At 39.0% G+C, this 17,297-nt stretch overlaps 2 protein-coding genes across 11 annotated transcripts in view; one reads left to right on the top strand and one right to left on the bottom strand.

Annotated features, from left to right (window-relative positions):
* The window catches only part of STK39 (serine/threonine kinase 39), a 267,366-nt gene that overhangs the window by 15,832 nt on the left and 234,237 nt on the right, over nucleotides 1-17,297 (bottom strand). The window lies entirely within an intron of this gene.
* The window catches only part of B3GALT1 (beta-1,3-galactosyltransferase 1), a 574,903-nt gene that overhangs the window by 556,465 nt on the left and 1,141 nt on the right, over nucleotides 1-17,297 (top strand). For all 6 annotated transcript variants that reach the window (XR_004955563.1, XR_004955560.1, XR_001599483.2 and 3 more), the window contains 2 exons: nucleotides 5,719-5,810; nucleotides 13,367-13,402. The gene's annotated coding sequence lies outside the window, so the exon portion shown is untranslated. The remainder of the gene's footprint in view (nucleotides 1-5,718; nucleotides 5,811-13,366; nucleotides 13,403-17,297) is intronic.

The following is a 17,297-nucleotide window of genomic DNA, read 5'->3' as shown; positions in this document are numbered from 1 at the left end:
AGGATAACATAATTCTCTATATAGAAAATCCTAAAGACTCCATAAGAACACTATAGAAACAATAAGCAAATACAGTAAAGTTTCTGGATACAAAATCAACGTTCAAAAATCTATAGCATTCCTATACTCAACGAATTGTCAGAAAAAAAAGTGAAAAAAATAATTCCTTTTGCAATTGCAAGGAAAAGAATAAAATAGCTAGGAATAAACCTAACAAAACATGTGAAAGACTTATGTAATGAAAACTATAAGACCTCATTACAAGAAATCAAAGAAGATACAATATTCTGTGTTCTTGGATTGGAAGAATCAATATAGCTAAAATGACCTAATTACCTAAAACATTACATAGATTTAATGCAATCCCCATCAAAATCCCATTGGCATTTTTTAAAGAAATAGAACAAAAAAAATCATCAGATTTGTAAGGAAGCATAAAAGACCCAGATTTGCCAAAGCCATCCTGAGAAAAAAAAGAGGCATCACTCTGCCGACTTCAAATTATACTACAAAGTCAAAATAATCAAAACACCATGGTATTGACCAAAAAAACCAGAGAGTCCAGAAGTAAATCCATATTTATATTTGCAAATTATTTTCAACAAAAGAGCCAAAAACATACAGTGGAGAAAGGAAAGCCTCTTCAATAAACAATGCTGGGAAAACTGGAAAGCCACCTGCAAAAGAATGAAACTAGACTATTGTCTATCACCCACACACCAAAATTAACACAAAATGGATTAAGGAAGACTGGAAACAATAAATTGCATAGAAGAAAACATAGGAACTAAACTCATGGACCTTGGACTTAAAGAGGATTTTATGAATTTGACCTCGAAGGCAAGAGAACTAAAAGCAAAAATAAATGAAATGGGACTACATCAAACTAAAAAGCTTCTGCACGGCAAAAGAAACCATCAAGAAGGAAAGAGACAACCATCGAATGAGAGAAGATATTTGCGAGCAACACCTCTGATAAGGGACTAATATCCAAAACATACAAAGAACTCAAACAACTCAATAACAACAAAAAACCAAACAATCCAATTAAAAAATGGGCAGAGGACCCAAACAGACACTTCTCCCAAGACATACAAATGGCCAAAAAACATGAAAAGATGTGCAATCTTGCTAGCTATTAGGGAAATACAAGTCAAAATCACAATGTGATACCATCTCACACTTACTAGAATAGTGTTATCAACAGGGCAAGTAATAACAAATGTTGAAGAGGACGCGGAGAAAAAGGAACCCTCATACACTGCTGGTGGGACCGCAAATTGGTACAGCCGTTATGGAAAACAGTATGGAGGTTCCTCGAACAACTAAGAATTGATCTATCATATGATCCAGCAATGCCTATACTGGGTATTTACTCCAAAGATTTGAAAACCCATATCTGAAAAGATATTTGCACACCGATGTTCATAGCAGCATTATTCACAGTGGCCAGGACATGGAAGCAACCAAGGTGTCTTACAAAAGATGGTTGGATAAAGAAGCTGTGGTACATATATAAAATGGAATATTACTCAGCCATAAGAAGAGATGAAATACTGCCATTTGGGACAACATGAACGGACCTCAAAATCATCACGCTAAGCGAAATAAGCCAGACAGAAAAAGTTGAAAACCACATGATATCACTTATATGTAGGGTTTACACCTAAAAGCAACAAATGAACAGGACAAACAAACAGAGCCTCATGGACATGGACAACGGACTAGTGGTTACCAGAGGGGAGAGAGGAGGCAGACAGGGTGGAAAGGGTCAAATATGTGGTGACAGAAAGAAATCTAACTGTAAGTCGTGAACACACAATGCAAAATATATATGCCTCACTATTAAATTGCATACCTGACACTGGATTTCATTAACCAATGTCACCATAATAAAAAAAATTTTTAAAGAAAAAAATAAAAGCTACCATAGGACACAAAATATTATAATAGTGGATATATGTTATCGGTATAATTCTGGCTTCACATAATGGTATCTCTATTCCGGTTTGTCTTATTAGCAGATATAACCTTTTGAAAAGCAAAGTAGAAGTGAACATGACCAACTGAATGACAATTGGATTCCCACAGGTTTTCTAGTTTGTGACTAGTAGGACTCAAAGCCAATCAAATAAAAAAATAAAACTTATGAATTGTTTGTTTCTGGAATCTTCCATTTAATATTTTCAGACTACGGCTGACTGAAGGTAACTGAAACTGTGGAAAGCAAAACCACAATTAAGGAGGACACCTGTACTCAACATGGCCTATTTCTCTTTATATACCATAATTACAAGCATCATTTTATCTCCTCTGTTGCCCTTTTAAGACTTCCATTCTGAGTAATCTACAAAGTTTCATGTATGGTAAGAGCCCTCCCTCCCTCATCTTTTTCTTTTCTTTCTTTTGCTCCCACAAGCAAACTTACACATCAGGTACTATCCTTGGCCACCAACCTCAGCTGAGTCATCACCAAGCTTCTTTTGGTCTCCCCAGCAGTTTCCTGGCATATTTCAGATACTAAAATCATCTAGCAATCTCAGTAAGAAACATAGGCTCACAGAGTGAAGAGCTCTGCTGTACAGATCTGTCTACCAATGCCAGTATTTATGACATCAGGGCATTCCGACTAGATGCAAACTGCAGCAACTGAACACAGCCAACCATTTTCTTAAAACGTGAATGTGTTTTCTAATATTTCCTCTGCTTTAGGCTGATTTCATGAGTGGCCATAAAGTCTTCATATGAATTTCAGTCCTTTCATTAGTCTCAGTTAATGTGGATGATTTACTGCTTTGTTCCGAGTCATCTCTTTCCAGCCTACTCTCTCATGTGCCACCAAAAGCAGAGCTCTGTCCTATACTAATTCACAACTCTCTCTGGGGTACACGCGTATTTGCTAGGGCCAATTTCCAGGGAACGTGGCTAAGCAAGTTGTAGACTGGAGGGCAAGACTGAGCTGCTAGCACCTTAAACAATCATTCCAGAAACCACAATTGTGAATCCTACACCTCAGGGACATTAGAAATTCAAATTCTGTCTTCGGCTCGAAGCAAAAATAGCAAAACTGGCCTCTTACCTGATTACTTATGCCAGCTGCTAGGCTTATTTTCAATTTAGTTGATTCTAATTTGTTGTAAAGTGCTATAAAATACCTTCACTTAACTGACATCACATAAAATTTAGAGTGATGCTAATTTCTCATCCAGTAGCAATGTTCATTAAAAAGATGGGTGTCACTGTTTTCTTCCTTCTGACTGTGCACCTGGATTTCAAAAATAAAAATTTTCCTTACCTGGAACGTGAGCCGAAAAGGAAGGGCTGGCTGTTACTTGTATGTGTTCGTAACACTGAACATTATGTTTAAAGGTGCTCTAGTTTCCAAAAAATACGGGGCTTCTGAACCCTACTTACTTAATGGACATTAACTCATTTCCAATCTTTCCAATCCCTCCTGGCTTTCCCAAAATAAAACATTTTCCTCTAGTTTCTTATGCAAACTCTGTGTTATCCTTCTTGAGCTTGTGAACCTCTTCCTCCCCAGCCCACTGTCATTGGTCACAAGTGCCTTCTCTGTCTCTTGGCCACACTGGACATAGATGATACTGAGGCCCCAGGGATTGTGGCCCTCTTGCCCTACCACTGGGGCTACATGATACCTTTGTGTGAACAAGCTATTTCTTGCTATTTTTGTGTCCCTGTGTCATGCTTTAGGTTTGAATCCTTGTCAATGCTAAAAGTTTCTATTGGCTATTTTGGATAACATTTGGCCTAAGGTACAGTAACTATTATGCTTTATGAAACTGTATTAATATTAACAACTGCATGGAAAAAAAAATGCTGATGCTCAATACATCCCTGAATCTAATCAGAGGCAGCAGAGCTGACATTTCTTAGGCAAACTAAGTCAGGCATTCTCCAGTTTTCTCTATAAAACTCTTGCACTACTCAAATTCTCCACATTTTGAGTTAGAAAGGTAACAGTCATATAATGACTATTTTACAGTCTGTGTTTGTATTCTGAGTGATAAGTCAAAAGATACACTTTTCTCCCCAGATACTAGTGTATTTCACAACAACCCCATATAATACTGATGTTCCAGTGGCAGTAAGTTAATTTAATTTGAGCTATTCCCAAACAAAAGCTGTGGGGGGAAAGCACACCAACGAACGCCAGACTAAGTCTGATGTATTCCCCTCGTAAGACATTCTGAGACAAGACAAAAGCACAGACGTGCGTTACCTGACAAGGTGAAGATGTCACAATATTGTTTTATCCCAAGCTATATCCTGAACACCTGCTCTGTACATAGACAGCGTTGCTACAGAAAGGCAGCATGAGGCTGCACAGAAAGAAAAACGGTGCCGAAAAAGAATGTAAGCTCTGAGTAAGGAGATGACATGAAGGTGGGTTTCTTACGGAAACTGCTATAACTCTAATGCAAAATCCAGTTTTGGCCTACCTCTTTAGTTTATTTTTTGTTATTTCCTACACTAGATTTTCCCAAGAAGGGCTCCATAACACCCACTGTCCTCTAGCTCTCTACCACTGCTCTTACCACTGTGTCCTGAGATAATCTATTACCAACCTGATTCAAACTCCTTTACAACTCAGACAAAATCTTATTTACCTCTGAAAAAGGTTAATTTTTAAAATACATCCACATACACAGAAACTGATGACTTCCCAACACCTCCGCTGCTGCTGACCACGTACGCCCGCCACCACTGCTTGTCTAGAGTCATGCAAGCAGCCTGTCGTCTCCCTGCTTCCATTCTTGTCCCTCGACGGCTTAGTTTCCACCCCACAGTCAGATGAGCCTTCTAACATGGAATTGGACCATATTACTTCTCTATTCAAAACCCTCTCATGGCGTTCCAGCTCAGAATAAAAGCCACAGTCTCTATAACGGTCTACGAAACCCATCTGATCAGCCTCCTGCTCCCTTTCCGACCTCATCCCTCACCATTCTGACCAGCTGCAGAATGATGATCCTTGAACATTCAAAACAGGCTGCTACCCGAGAACCTCTGTACCTGCCCTTCCCTGGGCCAGAAATGCTGCTTCTCCATGGCTGGCCCCCTCTTTTCCTTCTGCCTTCTGCTCAAATGTCCCTGGCTTATCCTAACATCACCCCCACTATCACCTCACTCTCTACTTCTTTTCCTATCCCACCAGACAGGCTATATAGTCATGAATAAATTTTAGAGGTGGCCCTTCACTTACTCCCACATATCCAGAACGTAAGCTCCAATGAATACAGGAACTTTGTCTTGTTCACCGCTATGTTCCTGGTGTCTGACATGGAGCACGTCAATTTAGAGGGTTCCATGATTCTAAAACACCCAGGTTAATCAAGACCCTCTTATAGAAGAATTATTCATATCTTAGACTTTCCAAAAATGTGTCTCCTAAGCCACAATTCCATTTAGGTTTCCCAAAGCAAATTCATTCTGGGCTCATCTCAAATGAGTATTAGGCATCCTAGGCAACTATGACTTTAAATGTTGGCCATATTTCAATCAGGTTTTTCAGAGATGAGGGTCTAGGTCACATCCCAGGTTCTACCTAGACTGGCACAGGTGGCAGCCAAGACAAAGGGAATCTATAGTGGGTAGTAAAGGATGAGCAAGGTGAGTACCAGCATGGCCTCAAGATGCCACTAGACGCAGCAATGGAGGTTAAAAGTCATATTAACCCAACCTTCCCTCTTACAGCTTTCCTCAGGAAAAGGGACCAGTCACTCCTGCAGGAACTATTCCCAGGTGGATCCATGCAGTGCAGGGGGCGGACTGGAGTGGATACTATGGTATGCAGCCCAGATCTCCTCTTTAGGAATGAGGCAACTGTTTTCCCATTGGCTGGGGTTATGGTGGCTGATGACTCTCAGCCTCATTCCTCTTCAGGAATTCCTTTTGGGCAGAGTGCTGTCTCAGCTAAGTTCGGGCCCTTTCCCCAAAGGCAGCCTGCATCCAATGACTGGCAATGAGAACAGAAAGACCCTGTTGCCTCAGGGCAGGACAACCCTAAGGGTCATCTCTGATCCACAACTCCCCGAAGGATTAGCTGAGGTGTTTGCTGTGGTTCAGTGGCAATTTAATTCCTCCATTTGCCGAATTCTTTTATTCCCTCACAGACGCTGATCATGAAAGCACTTCTCAAAAAACTGCCTACGTGCATATCTGTCTGAGTCTTGTCCCTGGGAAAACGTAGGACTCTGTCCAATGATGAACTCGGTACAATCACCTTGAAAGGCATTTCCATGACCAAATGTATAAAACAGTGCAAATTGAAAGTAAAATATTAGAGGAAAAGGGGGAATGTGTATATCACATGACATTTTTCTTTGCGTTTCCCTCAAAATTCTAGATGGTGAGAAAAAAGCAGTAGTTCGGAGAGATTTTAGGAGTGTTACAGGTACTATAAGCAAGCAGCCTTTGAGACTAAAATGTCACACAGACTTCAGTGTTAGTATTATTTACATGTAGCAGGAAGGGAATATGGGAAATAAAAAGAAATACCCCTGCTATTCTCCTTAAGGTTCGGGTAAATTTCAGTTCATTAGTGTTATCTCATTAGCATAATGAAAAATTGTGAAACAGGTTGGAACAGCTAAACTGGCTGGTATTAAATGTGTCCTTTAAAATAGATATTTTCATCTTGAATTTCCTTTACTGTCGTTAAGGTAGAGTTTTATGAACTGGACCACAGTGTGGTAATGGAAGTATCCAATAATCCCTATGCTACCTATTATTGCTCGTTTTGAAAGGAATGAAATGGTATAATTAATAAAATTATAGCCTCATTAGCTGGTGAAGGTAATATACTAGTGTGTGTAAAGTTTAATTCTTCTTTAGAATGAGGATAAAAAAGGTAAATAAAATAAAATAAAAATACTGTATGCGGACTGGCTAAATTTTAAAGTCATGCTTGCCAAGAATCTCTACAACGTTCATCTGAGATGAAGGGAAGAATTAATTTATTTGCTTTGGTAAATAAAGAGGATTATTGGTTGGGGGACACAGCTATTGAAAAGTACTTTAGTTCTTTAAAAAATATAGAGAATTCTTGCATGTCTCTATGCAAGTATTAGTGTTGTAATACTCTAAATTATAGGCAAACTCTGCACATTTCTGGACAGAGGATGTGAAACTTTTACCAGATTCTCAATAGGGTCACGTCCTTTATATTCTTAACAATCGCTGTTCCAAATGCTTACCAACATTTTCTCTTACACTGATATAAGCAGCTTAGAGGTGGAGGTCTTATGCTAGTTTATAACAATCTTACTGAAGTATAATTGACATATAATAAACTGTACATATTTAAAGTATACAATTTGGTAAGTTTTGACATATGTATATACTAGTGAAACCATCACCACAAGCAAGATAATGAACACATCTATCACATTCAAACATTTCCTCAGGTCCTTTGTAACTACCTCCCCCCGCCGCTCCCTGCCCATTCTTTCTACTCTCTTAAAGAAACCACTTTTTCTGTCACTACAGATTAGTTTGCATTTTCTAAAATTTTATAAAAATGTAGTCATATAGTGTATGCTCACTTTGCCTGGCTTTTCTCACACATTATAATTACTTTGAAATCCATCTGTGCTGTAGCGTGTATCAACGATTCATTCTTGTTTATTGCTAAGTAGCATTCCATCGTGTGGATGTACTAGTCCGTTTACGTGTTCACCTCCCGATGGACATAGGGATTGTTTAGAACTTTTGCTGTTACAATAAAGCTGTTACCAACATTCACGTATAAGTCTTCACATATATAGAAATACTTTTTCCTTTCACTCGTATAATTACCTAGGAGTAGAATGGCTGGATCATATGATAGATGTACATTTAACTTTTTTAAATTGCTGAAATGTTTTCTAGGGTGATTGTACCATTTTTATATTTCCACCAGCAGGTATGAGAGCTTCAGTTTCTTACATATTTGCCAACACTTGGTATGATCAGTTGTTTTAATTTTAGCCATTCTAAAATGCATTTTAATTTGCATTTCCCTAATAGAGCAGGCATATTATGGTGGAGTCTTTTTATAGCTGCTTTCTGACAACAACAACAACAACAACAACAACAAAAAAAAAAAAAAAGGAAAAGGGTACTGAAAGTGTGAAGTAAAAGGGTATATGATAGTATTAAGGGTTTCCATAAATGCAAGTGCTGTTTTTCTGGATTAAGTAGAAGGCTTTTTCTAAAAAAAAAACTAGATGCCTTTCTTAAGGAACCACGGTAATTCTTCATCTGAGAGGTAAGAAATTTAGAGAGTGCCTATCAGATCTTTTCTAGCTCATCTAGTAAATGAACATACACATGCACCAAACAGAACTCAAGCAACTTTAGCCCATATCTTGGCAAAATGCTTAGAGCTTCCCATATAGTTCAAAAACTCAACTCTCTTCTGCTAGGGCTTTTAAAATGTGTAGGTTATGACTTTGGGTAGAATAAAGAGAGGGAAATGATCATATCGTGGAAGGCACAAGAGATAAGACATAAGAAATCCATCCGACTTTGATTTCTAGAGGCACAAAAAAAGCCTTTCCAGGTCTTTGCTGTCTACAGCGATAAGGTATTATTTAATTCATGTAGCTGTGTGGGTTCCAAGAAGATACTTACACCAAAGAGCACATTCTGGAAATAGTAACGAGACTATATGTATATAAGGCATGAGGGTTAAACATACCCCAGTATTCTACTGACAGTCCCACAACCATTGTTGAGGGAAAACTTACATGCAGCAGGTACTACAAATTAAGAAAACAGGGCAAATGCTCTCCGGTATACTCTAAATAAGACTAAAAACAATTTGTGTCTTCTTCAATGCCTTTAATCGCTTAATTAAAAACATAAACACTTTGTTTTTAATCAGCTTTAAGCTGTCTTTATGACTTTGTAAAACCATACAAATTCTAGGAAAGTTCTAATTAGAGAAAATATGCCAAAGGGAAATGAAACACTTCACTTTATTGGGTCAGTTTTTCTTATTGTCACTCTTGCTTTACCTTGATCTGTTTTATGGAGGCTTTTTTAATACTCACATATTAATAGGACACACACAGTTTGCGATATAACCTAGTGGCTTCTACTGGGAGAAGCTTTGGAAAAGTTAAAATTAATGAGAAGTAAATACGCCAATATGAGAAATGTTACTTAAATTATGGGCCAACGCAGCCAACTAAGGCAGAGCCATCTGGCATAAGCACAAAGAACAGCAAAACCTGAAGGACACTGAGCCTGGCATGTGTTGGCAGCCTTCCAAAGAGACGCACTCCTCACACATGTGGCCAGCCTCCGTGGAGGAGGAGAGAGCTGGGCTTCTGTTTACATTATAGGGCAATGCCTCGGAGGACACCTATTTTATCTTCATTTCTTATTTTTTTTTCTTTACTTGTAGTAAATTCCAAAGCATTTAAAGTAAGGTTCACTAGCCAGTAAAAGGTACAGAGCAAGGCTGAATAATTCACTTCTTTAATAAGTCAAGTCAATTCAACGGTTGACTGGGACTTCACTCTAGGTTAGGCCCTAGCCTAAAAAATAAAAGACTTGAAATCTAATCCTGTTTATAATGCTTTACATGAGACTAGAAAACCACCTTTCTTGTGCCAAAGACCAGTGAAACTCAAAGTAGCCAGTTGCCAACGCGTCTACCCATCGAAGTGAGGTAAAAAGTGTGCACCAGTGTGTCAGTCATCCACCGCTTTCTTCACTGAGAAAGTCTTGCTACCAAAAATAAACAAAAGCCCCCAAACAAGTCAGCTATCCTATGCGACGGGCTTAATAATGCAGTTGGCTGACAGTGCAGAACAGGACAGGACACGGGTCACACTGAGCGTAGTACTATTTTAGACTGTTTCCAAAGTAATAGTAACCCACTCTTCCTTTTCCACACCATCCTTGATGGATTGGTTTGGATCGAGTATAAGGAAACTGGCTGACTATGTTATATAGTATCTCTAACAATAAGGTAAAATATTTAAATGGACCTTTTTGGAGAAACTTCATTATCAGTGGTAGTATAAGAGATGATGAGAGATTTATAGGAATGTGGAAAAGAGCTTATGAAATACAAAAATCAAAAATTAAATATTTTATAAAGAAGCTTCTTGTCCCAGTGTTGTTGCATTCAATTTCACATTTGTTCTGTATTTTTATTTTTATTTTTAAACAAATTATTGTTCATTGTTATGTGAAAATAAGCTGGGTTGGGTTCGGCAGACATTTACTTTGTACCTGAAACTTTTGTCTAATCCAGTCAAGTGTGAGACACAATTGCACTGAACAAAGGTCTCACTTTAACACATGGTTAAATCTGAAAGGCCATTTCCACAATCTTCTCCTCTACCCCCGCCCCCGCCTTCCCTGATGCAAGGTGACTCTTCCTGTCTTCGAAGACAGCAGACAGAGCTTACTGATAACATAAAGGGATGGCCACGGATAGCTAATGTCTCTTGTTGGGGTGGTGGGAGAAATAGTCAATGCTGATGCTCCTGCCAGAAATTTGAGGTACCAGCTCATCACGTGGAGGTCCACTGGGTAGCCCACAAAATACAGAAGCTGTTAGACCAACAGTTGGTGGAATTACCAGGAAATTAGAGGTTAGAGAACGTAAAATATGTGCAGAATTAAAAGCTGACCAGTCCTGCCATATTGTAGAGAGAGGGCAGGGTAGTTTGAACATTCTTACTATAGTGGTTCTGAGATTTGTTGTAGGAGATCTGTCTGCAACTATTTATTTATTTTCTTATTTAGTGATCCTTTTTTATTTTGCATTAAACCCTATTGGCACCAATGAGCTTTTTTTAAAAAGTGCATGTTTAATAACAAGTTAAGTTCTTAATTTGTTTCTCCACTAAGTCATGTAACCCATTCAAAATGTCAGTACTTACCACCCATCCTGGGGGTTGTGGTTCTATCACTGACCCTGAGAATGGCAGGAGACACGAGCTGGCTGAAGAAGCATCGAGCTCTCCTTCAAGAGGTGGCAGTTACTTTTAAAGGCTTTTATTGAAGAAAATGACGTAAAAGGGGCAGCTGCAGAAGGTATCGCCCTGTGAGTGGTGCCTTTTCGTCGGTATGCTCAGAAACGTCCTGGTTTACATGATACAATGACACGGTCATCCTACTCATTAGGTAGCTAGCCTAAGGCTCCTGGGAAGTGGACACCATCTGTCAGCTCTAGATTTTCAGTCAGTATCCAACACTGAACCCAGCATCCAGTAGATGCTAAATTAATTAACAAATGAAAGATCTGTGAGTACTTCGCTGCCAAGGACAAGAAGAACTTTTTCAGAAGCTGATATTTTCCCTTCACAAAGATGAAGATGAGTAGAGCGGATCAGGGTGAAGTTACAAAAGCTTGTCTTTTCGGACCTCCCTCCAACTTCTAGTTTACATTGTCCCCTCCCCCCTGCCATCCTGCAGAAGTAACCTCCTCGACTTTATAAGATGCTTAAAAAACTCTTCCCCCTCGCCAACTGGCACAGGCCACGGTAGCAAGAAGACAGAGTCAAGGTCTGTTCAGCTCACTGTTGCACACCGATACTCAGCACAGGGTCTGGCTCACAGAAGGTGTACACAAATAATAATGGAATGAATGAATGAAAAGTAACTGGTTTATTTTGTCAAAGACTCTATATTAACTTATCCAGACATCTGCAATTAAACCTGAGCCTTGATCTCTCATTATGTATAAAAGGATAGATTTCAGAATAAAGAAATTTTAGACAATTAGAAACTAGTGGAGATGGAATTATTTTCCTTTATTGTGGAAGGAATTGAAGAGCCTCCTTTTGTCCCTAAATTCACCTAAACCTGTAAGGAGAGTTCAGGCATTCAAGCATACCTTCTGGTTATGGTACATGGAACCCGAGGCATCCTCATCCCTCCCTTCTGTATTAGGTCTCTTAGATGCTAGAAGCTGGGTATGGAGCGCTCACTCTTGTAAGAGTATCCCCCCTTCTACCCTGACAACATGCCTTGGGTCTTCTTTCCCTAAACTATAATATAGAACTTGGGCTTCTACCTTCCTGTACCTGCTCCAACTTGAAAACTCAAAGCCTCCTGGAGTGCAGTTTCTGCTGTTTCCGACTATCTAGAGTCTCGAGGGGAATGGAAAGGGGTACTTATTCAAAATGTATAAAATTTATAAAAATATATTATGAGAAAATAGTTTAGGAGGAGACAACAGAGAATTTGGCCCCTCTGTGTTGTGGGACAAAGGTTGGGGATTAGGGGGCTAGAATGTTGAGAAGTTGTGTACTAGGACATTTAAGCTATTGCATATTAGGATCCATGACTTTTTTTTACAGCAGGTGTGTGTTTCAATATGTACACTGTGATAATTCAGCTATTACACAAATTCGTACAAAAGTGTGTACCAAAAGCTGGTATTCCTGCTAGATGCTGGGGAGATACAAACACAAGAAACACAAACTTTGCCTGTGTCGTGTGTGGCAAGATTTGTAAACAAAGGATTACAGCCCAATCTCATAAGCGATGTTCCAAGGGTAGGAATAAGGTGCAAGGACAGCGCAGAGGCACACTGCTTGGAGAGTTCTGGGTGGGCTTCCAGGAAGAGGTGATAATCTATGCCTTAAAAGAAGACTAAGAGTTTGCCAGGTGAATGGGAGCATACCAGGTAGAGGAAGAGCATGAAAGGCTAAAGCAGTTGAGCACGTTTGAGAGCTTCACTGCAGGGGTTCAGCATATTGGAGTGAGACTGGAAGTGAGGGGTCACGGGAGACAGAGGTGAGGAAGGTGGCAGGGCCACTCATCTAGGCCTCGTCCGCCAAACAGTGTGGATTCTATCTTATAGGAAAAAGGTTTTAAATGTGACACCAGTTAATAATGGTGTTAACTGTACACACTGAAAAACATTATCAATAAAACTTTGGAGAAAAAAATCTTGAATTTTAATTTAGTTTTATAAAAACAAAAATATTTTAACAATCATGCTGATCGAAATTGAACTATCATTAAATATGTCAATATTTTCATATATTATAAAGTGAAAGCTTTATATATGTACAGCCACGTTTATATCTAGTGTCCACATAAAATGTTTTCCCATAGAATGTGAAAAAAATAAAGTATGCTGCCTGGATTAAGATGAAATACCTGACTTTAATGCTCTCATGCAGGCCTCATATATTTTAAGGCACCTACATGCATTGGGTGTGAGGTCTAACACAACTAACCTTATGTAGAGAAGCCTTTCTCCTCAGGTGATTCGTTAATTGAGAAATCACTGCATCTCACTATATTAGTTGACCTAATTGAACAGATAAGAAACCCCCTATCAGAAAATTCATTTTTCTTTCCTGATACTGTTCTCTTTTACCACCAGGGTAATGGAGAAAGAAGAGCCATTACTACAAAGAAGGTAAAAACAACACTGGTAAAAAACCATCTTCAGTGGAAAAACTTCTGAATTGATTGTTTGTTTGTCTGTATGTTTGTTTGTTTCCCCACAACACTGTATGAATAAAATTAGCAATGGAAAAGCAGTTTATGATCTCCTAATATTAGAAGGGACATCCAGGGGTTAATGACCATGACCTTTCTTCTTCAGGCAGGACTGTCTGAACATCATTCAAGACCAAGAAGAAATTGTTTATGCTACATCTGAGATTGTCTCTAGAAGGAAGTTCCAATCCTTCCCTTCCTTCACTACCCATGTCCATAACACACTGGTTACTTCTTTATTACCTGGTAGTGTATCTTATCAAAACCGCTAGCCTTACTGAACTCTTGGTGGATACAAGACATCAATTTAAGGGGAAAATCAGTTACCTAAACAGTGAAACACAGCCTCAAAGACTCTGCATATGCATTACTATTATTATACTAAATGTTAACTTGCATGTTTTAGGTTCTTGAGACATTCATTCAGCACCTGCTACAAGCCATAAAAAGGTATTTTCAGAAAATAAATAGCCTAAAAATTCAATAGCTTCAAAACAACCTCATCTTTAAAACTCTTAGCAGCCTAAGACTCACTGTTGTAACGGGCCTGTGCTTTTGTCTTATCCATTATATAAAACGCAGTATTTTGGGAAGAAAGGAAATACTCAGGTCATAGTGTCCACAGTAACAGCTTTTTAAGTTTTTATTCCACTGATATTTCTCTAAATCAAAATTCAACAGTTATATGTATTTGGCCAACACACTGTCAGCTTGCATACAGTAAACTGATTTCTTGGAAATTCCAATCTTGTTTGGGGTGGGGAAAGCAGAGATGATCTTAAGTGTGCTTCCAGAGCATTGCCCTTACATGCCAGACATAGTCGAGATAATTATCGAGAAGATTTTTTTTGGACACTATTACCAGAAATTATTTGAAAGAAGACAGGGGAAATAAAGACAGCCTGTAGTGAGGTTGTGCTGGGTCTCTAAGGACTGATGAGAGACCAAATTATTCTTATGCTTAAAAAAGAGGAGCCCAAAGCAAGCTGGGGAGCAGCTACTACAATTTTTGCTTTGGTCCCTGCAATGATATTGGAATTTCTAAACTAGAAGATTATCATGAACAAAATTAGCAATGGAAAAGCAGTTTATAATGTCCTAATATTAGAAGGGACATCCAGGGGTTAATGACCATGACCTTTCTTCTTCAGGCTGGACTGTCTGAACATGTATTTATAAGGGGGTCAGATATCACAGGTTCCTCTCAAGTACATGAAACATCATAAAACTATTCGAATTTCAGATTTCCAGTCCCTTCCTAATAGATAAAGAGAGAAGATAGCAATTTGCTGTCTTTCGGCCTTAGATACTTGAGCACAACAAATGGATTTAGACTTCGTACAACAGGTAGCAGGTAAAAAAAATAAGTAGAATAGATGTCACATTGATTTGGGGAATAAAATACAGAAGGAGGCAAACAAAACACTTCTGGCAAGGAAAGAGACAAGAAAGGAACACCGTGAGGTTATTATGAGGCACAGGTAGTTTGCTCTCCATGTAAATAAAGCTGTTGATTATCTTAGGGAAGGGAGCTGTTCTGGGGAGGATGTGGAGAAGGGGCTCATGCCGCGTGCAATAATGAGATCGAAGACTAAGAGGAGTCACAAGCAATCAAAATACAGAAAGAAGCTAGAAAAGAGATGCTGACTCGGGGATGATCATCAATAATGCACTAAGGGAATAAAAATCAGAAGAACGTTTGACAGCAGTGAAAAGGGCAAACAAGACTGTGGGCTGGATGTGTAGCCTCAGAAAGAACAAGTCAGCACTGCTTATTCTGATGCTATTTAAGGCAACAAGATCTCATTAACTCTGGGCAGATCTGTCTTTTCCTACTCATTGGAAGAAATCAAATTAAAAGCTGTGAGATGCAACTAAAGTTGATTCCTGGTTCAAAAGACAGGGTACAAGCAAAGACAATGCAGTTCCCAGACCCATTGCAGTTCCACTACAAAACTAATGCTCTCCCTTCTCTACCCCTTTCCCCAGGCTTATCATAATCCTATACTTGTAGGGTGTTAAGAAGAGGATTAACAGACTTAGATTAGCCAACAGAGAAGAGCGAGGATGTACAGACGCTGCAGCCTTTTTAAACTCTGATAACATCACTCCTCTTCATAAAAATCACTATGGCAGCAGAGAACTATGGAAGGCTGCAGAGCATTTATGAAAAAAATAGAGATATGCTAAGCCTGAGTGAGACAAAAGGCAAATAATATTTCTCTTTTATTGATGGATTTTGTTCATGGCTGTCCAATCATTTAATAAAACAGATCATTAAGGATATGATCCCTGAAATTCTAATCAGATCCTAGAAATGGCATGGTAGAGGTAATCCCAGCTGGCCTGAGATTCTGATGATTTCACAATCCAAGACCATGACGCACTAAGCCGCCCAGGGAATACTGAAACCCCAAAGTAAGCCCCCAGGTAATTATGTCTTTCTTTTAATGTGCTCCTTTTAATGAGATTTTAATTTAATGATTGCTAATGACCACTGGTTGAGCAAGTCCCTGAGTTGACAGTTCCTCATTCTGACTTTGAGGAATCCTGCAAACTGGAATAAATAAAACTATTATTAATGACTAATGATAATGACCAGGACTTAGCATGCTTTATATGTATCAGCTTGTAATCCTTATAGTCACACTATGAGGTTATAACTAGCATTTGCCTCATCTTACAGAGGAAATTGAGGCACAGAAAGATGAAGCATCTTGCTTAAGCCCACACAGCTAGTCAGGGGCTGAGGCAGGATCTGAACGCAGGCAGTCTGGCTCTCCAGAGCTTGTAAACACAACCATAGTGCATGCTACCTCTCAGATATCTACCTTCTTAAAATACAGAGTTACTGTTTCAAGGCAGACACTTAAAATAAAAATCAGGAATCAAGAGGCGATATTGGTGCCCCTGTGTATGGGGTCCCCTCCCTTAAATCAATGAGCAGGTGTCAGTGCTGCTTCCCTCTTGTCTAGAAGCTAATTTTGCTACTGCAAAGCAGTCACAAGGCTTATATGAAGATCCCCTTGAGGACCTGAATAGAGAATGAACCAAGGGAGGAAGTGAAACACACATCAAACAGACCTCCATGTTCTCCAGCATGACCATTTTAGGAAGAACTGGAGCTAATACTTCTCAACATAAAATACCATCATCTTTTTTATCGTAGTGCCTTTCAGGCAAGATTCTACAAACACATCAACACTCAAAAACTTGACAGCTGGTCCCAGTTAAAAATGTAGAAAAGTAAAGCTGCTTTGAGGATTATTTTGTTGTTGATGCTTCTATATCTTTTTTCCTGCTTTAAGAAAAAAAAAAAATACAACACTTTTTTCCTTAGGTGAAGGCTTCATCTTGATATTAACATAAGGGAGGAAAAAGTGTTGCTGGAAGAGAAGATGATGACAAAACTGATTTGGTTTACATCAAATGACGATTTTAGAAATTCCCATGTAAAATTTCTGAGAGATCATGAGCATGTTTAAAACCACCTAAAAAACTATGTATTTGGGTATATTCCGAAAAAAAAAAAATGCCTCTTAGCAGGTAAAAGAGGGTAAGAAGATGCACAGCTTAACTGCTGGCGTTTGCTTTATGCTTTGTGTGAAGGACAGCCACAGTGATAAATAGGGAGCGATCAATGACCTATGTTTTTAGCCAAGAGCAGTACTAAAGACACTCACCATCCTCAGACCAGAGGGCTGGGTCCCCACAGACTATGGATAAGCGGCCCTCCCAGCTGTCACTTTTGTCCTTACTGCTCACATCATTAGTTGGTATAGTAGAGATGGGACTAGAGACCCATTCCAAGT

The sequence above is a fragment of the Rousettus aegyptiacus genome, unplaced genomic scaffold, assembly GCF_014176215.1.
Source record: "Rousettus aegyptiacus isolate mRouAeg1 unplaced genomic scaffold, mRouAeg1.p scaffold_m13_p_2, whole genome shotgun sequence".
Classification (NCBI taxonomy): Eukaryota; Metazoa; Chordata; class Mammalia; order Chiroptera; family Pteropodidae; genus Rousettus; species Rousettus aegyptiacus.
This window is presented reverse-complemented; position numbering and strand designations above follow the sequence as displayed.